The following is a 15,656-nucleotide window of genomic DNA, read 5'->3' on the forward strand; positions in this document are numbered from 1 at the left end:
AATATTCGAATTGGCACATGCCTTAACATTTAATTTGATATTGCTATTCCTTAGCACAGAATTAGCTCCTATTGTGGCTTTGGAAGCCCTTCAGCATGAAAAATCAATATGATATGAAAGGCTTATTTGCCGTAAATTATGCTGTAAATTATATTGTTATGACCTAGCCAGAAAAGCTCCTCCATGACTTCATTCTGTTTCTGCTATGAAAGCAAGTCAGACTGACACACTGCCTAAAGCAATGCCATGTTTATTTACAAAATCATGAACCAAGGAAAAATTTTAATTGACTTGGTTGTGCATGATTCTATTCTTGTTAGAGAAAAGGAATCTCCACTTACTTTAACTCTCTCTTTAAATATAAAACATTTTTTATGTGTAATAAATTTAAGGCAGTCCCAGAATTGAATAGTACTCAATATGGGTAGCAAAATATTTTGGAAAATTTATATATTTTGAATTCAGATTGTCATGGATTCAAATTCCTTATCTGCATCTTAGCATATTTCATCAGCGATAAATTATTTAAGCTTACTAAGCCTTCGTCCTTCTAATTTCCCCATGGTATTTTGTGGAATAGTTAAATAAGGACACATTTATAAAATATCCAACATGGTATCTTGTAGCTAATAACGATTTTCAGTTCTCTTTCTTTTCATATCTTTTGGAAAGTTTTCTTAAAACATTGTTTCTTCTTGGTCCTCACGGTAGTTTTTTGTTAAAATTATGTAGAATAGTTTATGAAATTGTTTTTTGCTTTTGGAACCAACTTGCTTTTGGAAATTTTCTTATCGTTCCTAGGTTCTTCAGATCCAGATGATGAAATCCTTTAAAAGGAGGGGAAAAAAAAGACCCAGCAAATAAAAATCTGAGAATCGCCAGTAATTAATTGAGACTAACCTCTTTCCTCACCTGTAAACATATTCTATAGTAAAAAATATGCATTTTCTGAAATATTGAAGAGTTTGATGTCAGTCAATGCTTTTCCTGAAGTTCATATGCAAGATGAGTTCATATTGCTTTAAAGCAGACACAAAACACAGGCCTGGAAAGCAGTGTTCTTTCATCTGTATGATCTTTATGGCCCCCAGAAGGGCCATTGTGAAGTCACCTGCAATCTCAGCTTCATCAAAGCCTTGGCCGTAGTTCTGGTGTAGACATCCTGCACCTCTATACTTTACCGGTCATCATTAAATATTCACAAAAGGAATTCAAAAGGAATCAAGAGCCTCATGAAAGAGTAAATGTAAAACAGAAGTGAGCAAAGTTGAGGTAGACCCTTGGGACAAGGGAGAAGGTTGATGACCTGGGTTTGCCTTCTCAAAGCCTCAGAATTTTTATTTTGTAATTTTGTGTTCCCCATAGGCCAAGTGTCTATATCTTTCAATGTTCTTTATATCATGCTGAAAACAACAATTTCTTTAAAATGATTAAACATATTCTGAAAATATTTAAAAATCTAGTTAGTAATTACTATATGAAAAGTTATAGTTAACAAAATGATATAGAATATAGTTTAACATCACCTCCTTGTTAGTTTTAAGTGAGGAACTATTAATTCCCTCTTCCAGTTTGGCTCAAGGACTGGTTTATCTATTCTGTATATCTTTTTGTGGTGCTGCCTTCTGAGTTTCTAATCTAAGAAGAACTGACTTACTTAGTAATTCATGCTTTATTGTCTGCATTTGTTATCCCTTCTATTGAGCTTCCACTACAGCTATTGTATGTTTTATTTATAAATCAAGAAAAGAGCTTCCAAATTTCCACTGTGCCCCAGTTGTGTAGTCCATCTCATTTAATCCTTTATACTTAAACCTATTTGAGCAAGTAGTTGTTCTACCACCTGCCAAGTGAGGCAATGGAGATTCATCAACGTGCTCCAGATCTTCACCACATAAGTGGATAGTCTAGATTTCAACTTGGCAGTCAGACCAGATAGCACAGACTCATTCTGCTATACTATGCCTCATTATAATTACCTCAGTAACTACCATTTTGTGGAGAGGGCTTACTATTTGCTAGAAAGCATGCTAATTTCAGAAAGATATAAGAAGGGTAGAGAGTAAAATAGTGGAATGGAGTCCTGAGGGACATCAGAGTCTCATTGTAGAAAGATTTTCATAAATTAATATGACAGTTCAGAGTGACATAAAAATTCACATCCCCAATTCTGTGGTGATAGACAGATGGGGCCAACTGAATTTGTATGAATAATGTAAGAAGGGCTGCAGGGAAAATGCAATTGCTTTATAATCATTTCTGTATTTTCTATACCAGACTGAGGCTCTGGTATCCTGTACAACAGGCTCAATAGACATTTGTTGAGTTAATTAATGATAAGTGAATGAAAGGGTCAAATGCCAGCTAAATTTTGAAGAAAGGGCATCATTATCCAGACCCAGCAGGCAGAAGGAGAATTCCAAGTACATAGAAGAGTATGTACTAAGGCCAACAGAGAGCTTGTAAGGGTTTTGTGGGATAGACTGCACTGAACAACTCATTTGTTCATCCATCCATTCATTCACCAAGCATTTATTTGCCAGGAACTGGTAAAGGCACCAGTAGTGACCTATGAACAAATTTTAATGAGTGTCCAAATCTTAATTTTGTTGGGAAAATGGCAGGAAGAATGTCTAGGCTATAGGTTATGGTCATTGTCTCAAATGTCAGCTAAAATATTTTATTTAACTGAGTATGGCATGAAACAAACACATGTTTAAGGGCAAAACCTCTAAAGGTTTTTTAAAAATAAGACTCATCTACCTCATCAAATTTTACTTTGTGAAATGTATTTTCTCCTGAGAAAAGGAAACACTTGTTGTCAGCACTAACAACCTTGAGCACAGAAGAGGGAAGGAGTGGATACTTTGTAAGGTGCTGTTGTATGGGAGGGTGGTAAGTGTGAGGAGAGTCTCAGGTCAGCTTGTCAGGTGCTGGGCATCATCCAGTTGAGAACTGATGAGAAACTGGTTTCCACGAATGATTGTCAGGTGGGAAGAGTTCTGGAGACAGTTCTGCAGCTGTGTTGAGGTGCTCCAATGACTCTCTGGATGTGGTGGGACCATGTGAGGGTAAGCAAGGGCGATGAGTCAAGGATGAATCTGAGGATTTCCTTTTATTCAGCTTGGTTATGCAGAATGTGGAGATATTGATATTGGGTAGGAGCATTGTAGGAGAAACAGTAGGGGAATAGCCTGAGCCAGTTTCAGAACTGAAAGTCTGAACTGCATTCAGTAGGCACTCAGAAATGCAGAAATGCAGTTGTGAAAGAACTGTAAAAGGGTCCCCCCAAAATAGATAATTAGAAATCATCATCACAGAAGTTTTAACTAAAGCCAGGAAGGCAGTTGTACTCACCTGAGAAGAAAGTAAAAAATTAGAAGAGAAAGTAGAAAGGCTCAAAAGCGTGGAAAGCCAACAGTTAACAGAAGAGAAGAGAGGCAAAAAGACTGGGAATGAGCAGGCAGAGAAATAGGAGGCACTCTCACAGGGGCCTCTGTGGAAGACTTCTGATTCTGTTTGTTTACAAGCCTTGTGAGCAATAATTAATGCTGATGAGCTGAGCTGCTTGCAGATCACAGATTATGTTGTGCCCTTGACAGTGGGAATTACAAGGCTTCCCTGAAGATCTGAAAACAAAAGGCAGACTTTGTGGAATATGAAAGCTAAGTTTCTGAATAAAACACTCAACTTAGTCTAAATGGAGTCTGGGGACTTGCTTCAGCCCTTTTCAAAGAGAAGGTTTCTCTAGTTGTTTCTGTGTATCTACTTTTTTTACCCATACTTCTTCTTGCAAAAATTAATCTTTGCTGGTTGCAACAGAGTTTAGGGGTTGGGCCCTTCAGGCATAAAGGAGGTGACAGGGCTTGGTACTATAGGACCAGGAAAGACTACCTACAGAGGGGTTCCTTCCAACATGACTTGAAAAAATTCTTTACATATTTAATCAGTAAACATAGATGGGAGAAAGCTTATATGTGTCTCAGAAAGATGTTTTGTTATTACCATTTCTATTCGTCCTGCCTTTCCGTCTGCATGTGTTAATAGTGAGTCTGGTAGGGTGAGTTCAGAATAACCCTCATTCCAATAATGCAATTCTATTTGCTCTTCTCATTCTCACTTACTGCTATATAAAGTTATTTTTCTCAGCAATTTTAAGTTCCCAACAAAATTATCTTTCCATCTGAGAAGGTGCTCCATATCTAGAGAAAAACTATGGATAATGCTCAGATTAAAAGTGTCAAACTTTTCTACATCTGTGCCAGGATGCTGTTGACCTTTAGGGTCAGATTGGCTGCAAAATAGGGGCCAATAGTTTATAGGTATGGATGCCTTCTTTTATCCAACTTCCTCTGGATGCATGGTTGGCCATAAGTCATCAGAAATATCTGCAGGTTAGATCAGCACATCTACAGATAACTGGTCTGACTATCCTTTAACTCCAGAGGCAGCTCAGCACCGTAGTGAGGGATACTGAATCTGGGGCTGTTGGTTTAGGACTCACTCCCTGATGCTCATGAGAGTCGGTAAGAAGGAGAGACACCTGAAGAGATGTCGCCCACTCCAATATAGGTGTTGGTCTCACCAGCAAACGCACAACTCTCACAGGATCTGGTGGAGAGACATTTGGCCCACATAAAGAAGAGACATAGCAAGACCAGCTTCACTAGTGGGCATCAGTTCCCCATAGCCATGGGGTCTCAGTCCATGACCCAGTGTAGGGAGATGTTGTACACACATCCCCTCTCTCTTGTGTTTGTGTGGCATAGTGGAGGGAACCCTCTCTCTTCCTGCCAGGGAGAGATATACAGCTGGGGTGAGAGCTGGATGCCTTAAAACCTGCCCACAGAACATGCCTGGTTGTCTCCAGTCTCCAATATTTACATGTGCTGAGAAAATAGGGGGAGGAATGTATTGGCAATCCCATTATATACCAGGGGATTGTGTTTTCTCTTCCAGGCTGACACACTTGGTCCTGAGTACAGGATATATTTGTGAGTCCCAGGGAATTGTATCAAGCTCTGCTAGGACTGTCCCCTACCAAAATAAAGACCCTGGGTAAGTTACTCTATCTTTCTGTGCCTCCATTGCTTTTTTGTGTTTGTTTTGTTTTGATTTTTTTAATTCATAAAATAGAGATAGTGATAAGATGATAATCATTTCTACATTCGAAGGTCATCATAAGAATTAAACAAGCCAATACCTATATAGCACTTAAAACAATGCCTAGCACATAGGAAATATTATGTCAGTATTTGTTATTATTATTTTTAACTGAATTGGTATGTTTTTTCTCCAAAAGAATAGATAAGGTTTTCCTGAAAACCTCCCCTGAATAAATATTTGTCCAGTAGATTTCAGCTGGTTTAGAGCTTAGTAATGTTCTAAGCTTAACATGAAATACTAGAACTTTCAAGTCTCTAGGAAACATTTTAAATAGTTTACCTGAAACCAGTCTTGTATGATTTAATCTCAATTTTTACTTGAGATTACATTGAGAGCAATGGCTTTCTTTCTCCAATAACTAAATGATATTTACTATTTATTTAGTGCCTAATGTATATTCTGCACCATGATTTTTAACAAGAGTGCATAAACAATCATTGAAGCTGTGTTGTGAAGTAACTATTATAAACCATTTTTTTCAGGTGGTGGAACTAAGGTTCACAGAAATAAAACCATCTACTTAAGTCATAAAAATATTAGTAAAATAGTAAGAACTCAAACACTGTTCTTTCTTCTTCTGACGGCTGTGATCTTGTCTTTTGGCTGGGCTGATTTGTTTATAAGTCACCAAAATAGTTTTCAGGCAGACGTATCTTCAGACCTGCATCTGTGACTTAACTAATCTGCTCCCCAGTTTTCCTGTATGTAACCCCTTGGTGTTTGTCAAGTCCTTTTAGGTAATTCAATCGTAATAGCTTTGGGGTTCTTCAATAGAAGTGGTTAATATAATAGTTTGCAATAACATTGCCCTTTTATTTTCTCCTCAAATTTGTGTTACCTAATCATCTGCATATTGAGTTTGGCCAGACTGAGGATCAATCATATTAATCACTCACTCTTTTTCTCTTTTTAGAGTCCATAATTTCTGGCACATTAAAAATCACCCTTTAGAATTCTTGCTTTCCTTCCTGTGTATTCCTGTTACATATTATAACAAAGAGTTTTAAGAAAAAGGTTTACCTGAAGTCAAATTTTGAATCCTGGCTCCTCTGTTTTTACTTTCTTTGACATTAAGAAAGTATGAATATCTCTGTATCCCCAGTTTTCTTTTCCATAATATCAGAATGAAAACACTATGTGTTTTACATAGTTCTGAGTGTATATGACTTAATATAGACCAAGTGCTTAGAAAATGCCAGGCATATAAGTGTTTGCTATTACGTGACTTTTATCTTTATGAGTGACGAAGCCATCATTTCAGCACTTTCTGAATGAAGATAAAGGCACTGTCATGCTACATGTCAATTAAGTGTATATAAGTCATGAATTTAAATTATTTGAAGTATTTTTAAATTACTTTCAAAATGGAGATGAAAGTTACTTGAGCAGCTTAATTCTGAATGACAATATTGGTACACCATTAGGACCAAAGCCACGGATCTTTAGGTCACTTCAGAAAATGAAGAAATCATATTGATTGCAAGAGAACTGATGATTCAGATGAAATCTAATCATCTAATTTGGATCAATTTGTTTTTCCAAATTCTCTTATTTCCTCCCAGAGTATACTTAAATGGCTTTTTTAACAGAGCTAATAATTTAGGGTGGGAAAATTCAAGATGTAAACAAAGCAAATGTCCTTTAATTGACAGCTGCTTCCTATGTTTATTTTGTATTTCTGGCTTTATTTTATCCTGGTCTCTGTTCTTTTCCTAAAGAAAAACAATATAGTGAATAAAGACAAGTCATGTTGAATTTGTTAGCATTAAGTATGAGAAAAGAAACGCAGAAAGAACTTGAGAAAAAGTTTTCCCTCATCCAGTCATTCATTATTAATAATTTTATATAATTGATTTTTTTGCTAAATTGTTATTTCATTTGCCTCTTTTTCTTCTTTGTTTGATCGTCCTGTATCCTTGTTTCTCCCTCAATACTATAGTCTTAAGATAAATATTAAATTAATTTGGAGGCTTGGGAATGCTGTTCAACAGTGTTTTGTCCATCCTTTTCATTTTAAAATTTAAGAAATAGGTCAAGAGTGATTTTGTCAATAATTAAAGATCATACATATGCTGGTTGCAGAATCAATAGTAGAATTTGGGTCTTCAAACTCTCAGTTCTAATCTATTTCAACAAAGCCGTGTTTCTTCTGGTCTCCCACGTTCTCTTCCTCATGTTCGTTTTTTTTTTTTAATCTTCTTTTTTTGTTATGATTTTTGGTGCTTTTTTCAGAGTTTTATTGTTATCTTCTTTATTATTTTTCTATTCACCAACCACTATAAAAAGAGTGACACTGACAAATGCAATCAAAAATAGAAAATGCAGTTATGGGATGAGTCCTTGGAAAAGAAATGACAAAAGTATATGCATTTCTCTATTTGCATATTCAGTACTTTCTTTGCCATTGATTTCATTTTCAGCACTTGTAGGAGGAATGGCTTGAGTCTGTCATTGCCTCAAAGTACAAATTCTTTCTTCAGATTGAGAACCTGTGAACACATCTGATGTTATTTATCCATGAAAAATAAAATGGGTACAGGTAAGTTCTTTTAATGTGCTTTTGAATTCAATTGGCAAGTATTTTAGTTGAAAATTTTTGCATCTATATTCCTTAGGGATCTTGGCCTGTAGTTTTTCTTTTTTGTGTTATCTTAGTCTGGTTTTGTTATTAGAGTGATGCTTGTCTCATAAATTTATTTAGATAGTGTTTCTTTTTCTTCAATTTTTTTAAGAATTTGAGCAGGGATGGTGTTACTACTTCTGGAATATTTGGTAAAATTCCCCTATGAAGCCATCTGGCCCTGGGTTTTACTTTGTAGGAAGGTTTTTTTGTGACTGATTGAATCTCTTTATTTGCAATTGGTGCGTTGAGTTCTTTTCTTCTCAAATCAGTGTAGGATATTCAGGTGTTTGTAGAAAATTTCCTTTAAGTTATTAAGCTTGTTAGAGTACAGTTGTTCATAGTATACGCTTATGATTTTTTTCCCCCCTCAGGATCCACAGTAATGATCCCCCTCTCTTTTCTCTTTTTGTTTATTTGCATCTTCTCTTTTTTTGTATTTGTCGGTCTAGAGAAGGGTTGGTTGATTTTATTAATCTTCTCAAAGAAATAGCATTTGGTTTTATTGATTCTATTATTTTTTTCTCCAGTTCATATATTTCTTCTTAAATCGTTGTTATTTCTTTTTTCTACTTGTTTTATGATTAGTTTGCTGTTCTTTCTCTAACTTCTTCAGCTGTTCAGTTAGATCATTGACTTTAGATCAATCTGTGTCTTTTAATTGTAAAGTCATCCCATTCATATTCAAAGTTATTACTGTAAAGGCAGCATTTGAACCACCCATCTTATCCTTTGATCTTTGCTTGTCAGATCTACTTTTTCCTTTTCTCTCTCTCTTTATATTCTTTAACTTGCCCTAACTAATGCGTTTCTCTCCTGTTTTTTTTTTCCCCAGCCAGTAGAACTTCCTTTATTATTTCTTGTAGGACAGGTCTCTTGTTAACAAATTTTCTCAGAATTTGTCTGTGAAGACTTCATACTCTCCCTTACTTTTGAAGGACTGCTTTACTGCGTAAAGAATTTTTGGCTGACCAATTTTCTCTTTCAGAATCCTAAATATGTCATACCACTACCTTCTCACTTCCATGGTGACCTTTGTAGTAGGTAGTTTTATGTGACTTCCCTTGTATCTGATTAATCACTTTTCCCTTGCTGTGTTCAGGTCTTTGTCCTTCTTTTCAGCATTTGCCAATCTAATTAGTATGTTAATTGGAGTAGGTCTATTTGGATTCATTCTATTTGGAGTTCGTTGAGCTTCTTTGATATGCATATTTATGTCTTTTTTTTTAAGGTTGGGAAGTTTTCCCCAATTATCTCTTTAAATGATTTTCCTTATCCTTTACTTTCTTCCTTCTGGGACACCAGTGATTCTTACATTTGTGTGTTTTCTGTTGTTCATCATTTCCTTGAGATCCAATTAACATTTTTTGTCATCTGTTTTACCATTTGCTCTTTTGTGCATTAACATTCAATTTCCCTGTCCTGTAGTTAACTTATTTATTCTCATGCTTCTTGCATGAATATGCAAATCAAAGAAGCCCAACAAACTCCAAATAGAATGAATCCAAATAGACCTACTCCAATAAACATACATAAACAGGCCCTGGTTGCAGAACTGAGAATATCCACTTCACCTGTCAACAGCTGGCCCAGGAGTGATCTGCTTTTCACCACCCAGCAAAACTTGGGTTTATATTAGGAGTTGTCCATTTTTCTCATCCCAAACAGGGGCAGGTACCTGTGCAGGCTATATAGACCAGCCCCTGTTCCACCAAGGATGGGAGCTAGAGATGCTCTAATAAACCCTATAAGTTTCCTGCTTTTTCCAGTTTAACAAGAAGGTGGCACTGTTCAGTGACTTATTCATCCTCAGAAGCTTTTTGTTTATGAACCTAGGCAGCATCTGACCAGACGGGGCTATATTACCTTCATGTCCAGTTGTGTGTGACCAGGTGGGGCTGAATTACCAAGTCCCAGATGAATGTGACTGTGCATGGCTGAATTATCTCAGAGCCCTGGGTGCCCCTGACTGGGTGGGGATGAATTACTTCCTGGAGCCCCCGAAACATCTGACTGGGCAGAGCTGCAGCTGTAGGATAACCATGCCCTCACTTCTCTGGCCAAAATCTGGTCAATGTGGAGTTGAGTCTTCCACTTTCTTTGCAATGGAACATTCCTCCACCTGCCCCAGTCTACCACCTTTCCCCAGGCAAGGATCGGCCCTCACTGCTGTTTCCTTCATGGGTAAGAGGGACACCAGAGCCCAGGGCTGAAAGCATACTCTCTGTCCACATTTTCTCAGACTCTTTGTCCCTCACTGAACTGGACCTTGAAATGTCCTCCCCCACCGTGTCCCCAAACCCTTGATTTGATAATCTTAGCCTGGCTGCTTGTTGCTTTTATGGAAGGTTTGGCAGTCCTTTCCCTAGTCCTTCATTTTATAAATTTCTTCTATGCTTTCCTTCTGTGTTCCCTGCTCCCCCATGGCTTAAGTACTGCTGTGGGTCTCTGTAGCCTTGGTCTCTGTGCCTGGATATAGATGGGGGTCTGTCTCATGGCCATGAGCAATTTTAGTCTACTTCTCCAGTGGGCAGCAGAAAGGATCCCAGCTGCCATCTGTGCCCTTTCTGAGGTATGGGAGACCACGTGAGGGGAATGAGGAGGTCCAGTTAGTCCGAGATGAATGTTTCTTACCTGATATTTTTCTTTTTTTTTGTTTCAGGATTTTGTAGAATCCTTCTCCAGAGTTCTGTACAAGTGGGAATAGTACCTTTTTCTGTTGTATCTCTGAGGAGTTACCAGTAGCTATTTATATTGCCGTACAGATGATATCACCCTCAATATAATTAATTTCCTGGTGTATGTAATTTTAAAAGGAATGCCTTTAGTTCTTCTGGATCCAGGTTTTTCTAGACCTCTAACTTGCCTGACTACAGTACAAAGGCTTCATTGTATAGTTAAATGCTTACGGGTATGGCATGCAATTTCTCCAAATTACATTGAAGTAATGTGTAATATAAACTACAAAACAGATAAAAATAAATACAAATGCTCAAATTTCAACTATAAGTAATTTAGAAATGCATATTTCTATATTAGGGATACTATTTTAAAGATGCTGATACTATGTTCACTTCCTTCTTATCTGTTCACACTCAAACATGAACAAAATGTCTCCTGATATCCTGTTTTATGAGGTAATGATTTTATAACATTCGACCACTTGCTGCGTATTTGTTCACCAAGAGGCCAGGACATCGCTTTCTCAAATCAGGAAAGAATTTTGAAGAATATTCTAATACATCGGGACGCTTTACAATTACCTCATAATAATATTCTTCTCCTGATACACTGACCCTTACCAAATTTTAATATTGCTAAATTTCAGTATCACCCACTTTTGTGTCCACACATCACCTCATTTTTTTCATATATGCTAGACTTTTTTTTTTCCCTCAACCAAATTGTAAGATGCTTGAAGGGAGGATCTATGACTTATATAGTAGTTCACGTCCATTCTTCACAACACTTAGCCTAGTGCATGGCTTATGAATTGCCTAATTATCCCCTTGAAAATATACTGTGTTTGGGTTAAAGTTATATCAGGGTTCATGTGAGCACTGTTCACTACCCATTTGAGTGCCTTTTGTATTGTGTGGCATTAAAGAATTGAGCTCCCAATAGAGAGCATGGCTCTGTCACTGTTAGCTAAATGATCTCTGGATAAGTTTCCTAACATTTCTCTACCTCTGTTTTAAAGGCTCTCAATGGGAATAATTTAATTTCCACAAGAAGCAATGAGAAGGTTCTACTATGCATATAGCATATTTAGTATTCATAGAACAATCCACATCCCTTATATGCTAAACATACGATAAACGTGATCTCCTTTGGGTCATGGTTGAAGAGAATGATGATGATGACAGTGATGTCAGGGACTGAATACATAGGGGCGAAATTGCCCCTTCTGAAAGGTATTGGCTCTCTAGGAGTGAGACTGAAAAGGAAACCAGAAAATGTTATACAACGTGATAAGGTGATGATAGAGCTAATGATAAGCAGAGTAAAATGAAAGCCGAGGGGAGGGGTACCTATGATTACCTGGGGGAATCAATACATATTCTCAGGTCAGTGGTACATGAAGGAGATTCTGAAAATATTAGCAATTTGGCAGGTGAACAACCCATCAGTCCTTGCAAAGGTGAGTAAATACATTCAATCACAAAGACCTGCAAGTACCAAGCAAGGAGGCTTGGAAGAATATGGGGTTATTCTCAGCATATTTTGAGAAAGGGCATTGTATGATATTCGATTGAGGTAGGTAGGAAATGCTAATAGTAAAAATAACTAACAGTAACAAGTAAATAGCTTTCATTGATTGATCACAATATTGCTAAGCATTATGCTAAGTATCAGATATATTTGAATTATTTCATTCAAGCCTTAAAATAGCCCAATGAGGTGGTACTTTATTATCTCCATTTTATTGGAGAAAAGCTACTGCTTAGGAAGGCTGGGTAACATGTCCGAGTGCATGCAGTTTTGAAGTGACACTTGTTTCTGAACCCAGGCAAACTGATTGGGATAACCACCTGGTATTCTTAAACACAATCAAAAGTGTAAACTGCATAGTTTGGTAAAATATTATGCCGAAAATTCTATTAAAAAATATTAAGTAAGTAGTAGAAGCCATTATTTGTGAGTTTGAGTTTGAGCCTCAGCTCAACATTTGAATGGGCATAACTTTATATAATTATAAACCTTGAATTTCTAATAATAATATAAAATATAAAAACTCCTTGGTGTTAAAGTTGGAGGGGGAGAGAATTATTTCCCTCATTTTCATAACAGGGAATCACTTCATACTAAGTAGAAAATGTGTGTTTAAAAATATGATGTCTCAAGCAAAACTTAAAATGACTTTTCTCAATCTCATCATTTATAATCTTATATTTGTATAATTTCCAGTTAGTACTTATTTTCTCAAGAAATATTTATGAGGGCCACATTTCCTTCAGTTTGTCTTTAACTTTTTTCTTTATTAAGTGAAATTAAATTTTATAATAATAGTTGAGAAGTATAATCTCAATTTTATAAAATTTTTATCATTAATTTCTGTCTGCTATTTTTTTCAGAGACATTAGCTCGAATGGTGATTTACAATTGTAAACACTTCCAATGCCTTATAAGTTATTGTTTTCATGTTTCTTCCCTTTCTTTTGGATGATTTTGTATTGTTTTAATGTATATGAATAGCTTAGTCTGTAATATATTTATTTAAATTACTTTAATTCCAAGGTGAAGTTTGGACACCAAAAAAGAAAAAGTTTCTGTAGCCTATTTTGAGACTCCACATATTAAGGAGAGAGGGATTTTCATGTCACAGCAGGTCTGACTTTCTGAAGCCCAGGCTGCTGCAGCAGGGCAGAGGTAGAGATATCAGGATCTGTTTTATTCCCTAGCTTCTGAAATGCAATATAATCTCATAATGTCAACTCCCCATGCTTCCTTGGAGCTCTATCTCTGAGTAGACTGGATGCCCTTGACCTGTGTCCACAGCTTCCTTCACTCCTGGGCATTACTAACCCTAGCCTGGGTCAAGCACAGTGTTCATCACTAAATCCCATTCACTGGGTTCTTCCCACAGGAGTTCTCCTCCAACAGTAATGATAGGGTTTTTCTCAATTTATTCTTTGCAAGTTGCTTCAGGGCTCTGATAACTTCACACAGGGGACAACTGAGTGCTATGGCAGGAAGCAGTGCTCACAGACTTCAGGAGAGATTTTTAATTTATTTTTCATACCAGTTAACATCTTCCTCTGATGGTGCTTTTGACCTCTGTTTGGTGAAAATAATTAAGTACACTGCTCCCTGATACCAAACATAAAAAAAACACAGTGTTCCAGATCTTTTGAGGTTTTCTCTCTCTTCCAGTCCTCAACCTGCATGTATAAATGTCTGAGCTTTAAAATGACAGTGGAATGATAATTAAAAAAAAAAAAAAAAAGGAAAACTCAATATGAATTCTATCCATTATTTCCATGCCTCTGAATCTCATCCAGGTCATAGTTATACTTAGAAGGATTGTGTGCAAGGCACTAGAGGTTTGGAGTAGGATGGGAAATCCTCTAATCTTCAGGTTGACACAGAAGTAAATGACAGTTACTTCTCAAACTGGCACAGTTACACAAACAGTTAAATAAGGTTGCTATAATCAAAATTTCCTAAGGGATAGAAATGTGTTAATTTTCCTGTAATCAAAGTATCTATCTGAGCCAAACTGAATTAAAGATTGGAGATGTAGGGACATGTAATATAGACATGGGCACTGCCTTCATAACCTCACATTCCAGTGGGGCAGGCAGTCAGAAAATTAAAATCCAGGAGGTAAAAGCAACACTGAAGGGTTGTTCAGAACCATTGATAAGTGCCACTCAGGGGTCACAGAATCTTCTCAAGAGGGTTGATTTCTGAGCTGAGACTTAAAGCTTTCTTGGGAATGAGTTGTAAAATCTAATGAAATTCCCAGTGAGGAGAGTATGTTTAATTTTTCCAATAGAATTATTGTGAATGCTAGTGCTTCCTCTTTCCCTCTCGGAGCTTTTCTCCTCCCTGAAGCAATGACAGAAACAAATTTTCTTACCTGAAAAAGAATCAGGAGGGCTGGTTTACAGCTTGCTGGGCCTTAAGAAATCTGACAGCCAAGACTATGGATAGATGAACCCTCCAAGGCAGGGTAGGGAGAGATAAGAGATCCCTAGACTGCTTCAAGATGCCTGTTCATTCCCTGACCAAAAAAGAGAGAGAGAGAGAGAGCTGAAAGAAGGTTCCATATCAAAGAATCTTTCCCTTGAGCCACAAAGAAGCTAGGCAAAGTTGCTGAGTTATCAGTGCTGTAAATAAATGGTGTCAGCCTTGACATTTTCTTGCTGGCAGAGACAGAATATCCCTGAGGAAAAGACACTGATCTTAGTTTTGTTTATTCAGTTGGGAGCACTGTGTTGCCAGGTCTTGATAAATGTGTTTAGAAAATGGAAGGGATATGGTTGACTTTTCAGCAACTAAATAATTTAACTTATTTAAAAAAGAAAAAGAGCTGAGATGAATAATCATATGTATAAAACCATTTAAAATTTTTACTAACGAATTATGGTAACTATAAATGCTCAATTTCAGCAGTGGTTAGAAAATGAAATTGCTAATTACCATAAAGAGATTAGACCTGAAAACTTGAACTTAATACACATTCCTTAATTTTGAAACACACCACAGAACAAATGAAATTAAGTTTGTGCAAACAAATTAGATTTATTCTTAATAATTCTTTCAAAATTACCAAAACCATAGAAAAGTTATTTTTAAAGGAAATGACTCCTGTCATCTTTAAGATATTAAATCTAGGGTTTCTCAAAAGCATTTGAGGAGAGAAATGAAACATAGAAATTAATAGATGGTGTGATGGTTAAGTTCATGAGTCAATTGGCCAGGGGATAATGCCCGGTTGTCCTGTGAAGCAAGCAGTGGCCTGATTTTTAACTGTGAAAGTATTTCGTAGGCTTAAATCATGAGTCAGTTGATTATACCTATGACCGATGACATCTACAATCAGCAAAGGAGATTGCCTTCAGCAAGGAGAGAAGTCTCATCCAATCGTATGAAGGCCTTAAAGGGAGAACTAAAAATTTCAGCAGTCAGAAAGAATTTCTCTCTCTCCTTCAGACAGCCAGCTTCTCCTGAAGAATTCATCGTCATCATGAAGTTCTCAACCTGTGGACTGCCTTAGAAATTTGGGCTTGCCAATCTCAACAGTTGAGTCTACCAAGTCCTGTAATAATCTCTTAATATTATATATATTAATATATATATAATATATATATATATATATATATATATATATCCTGTCAGTTCTGCTTCTCTGGAGAACCCTAAC

The 15,656-nt window shown here is 36.6% G+C and overlaps 1 long non-coding RNA gene across 3 annotated transcripts in view; it reads left to right on the plus strand.

Annotated features, from left to right (window-relative positions):
* The first annotated feature begins 1,118 nt into the window (after positions 1-1,118).
* The window catches only part of LOC143652083 (uncharacterized), a 64,811-nt gene continuing 50,273 nt past the window's right edge, over positions 1,119-15,656 (plus strand). Inside the window, exons 1-4 of one of the 3 annotated variants that reach the window (XR_013160401.1) lie at positions 1,119-1,272; positions 4,960-5,058; positions 7,587-7,705; positions 15,446-15,534. This is a non-coding gene — a long non-coding RNA (uncharacterized LOC143652083). The remainder of the gene's footprint in view (positions 1,273-4,959; positions 5,059-7,586; positions 7,706-15,445; positions 15,535-15,656) is intronic. The other 2 variants (XR_013160400.1, XR_013160402.1) reach the window with 2 other exon arrangements.

The sequence above is a fragment of the Tamandua tetradactyla genome, chromosome 12 (assembly GCF_023851605.1).
Source record: "Tamandua tetradactyla isolate mTamTet1 chromosome 12, mTamTet1.pri, whole genome shotgun sequence".
Lineage (NCBI taxonomy): Eukaryota > Metazoa > Chordata > Mammalia > Pilosa > Myrmecophagidae > Tamandua > Tamandua tetradactyla.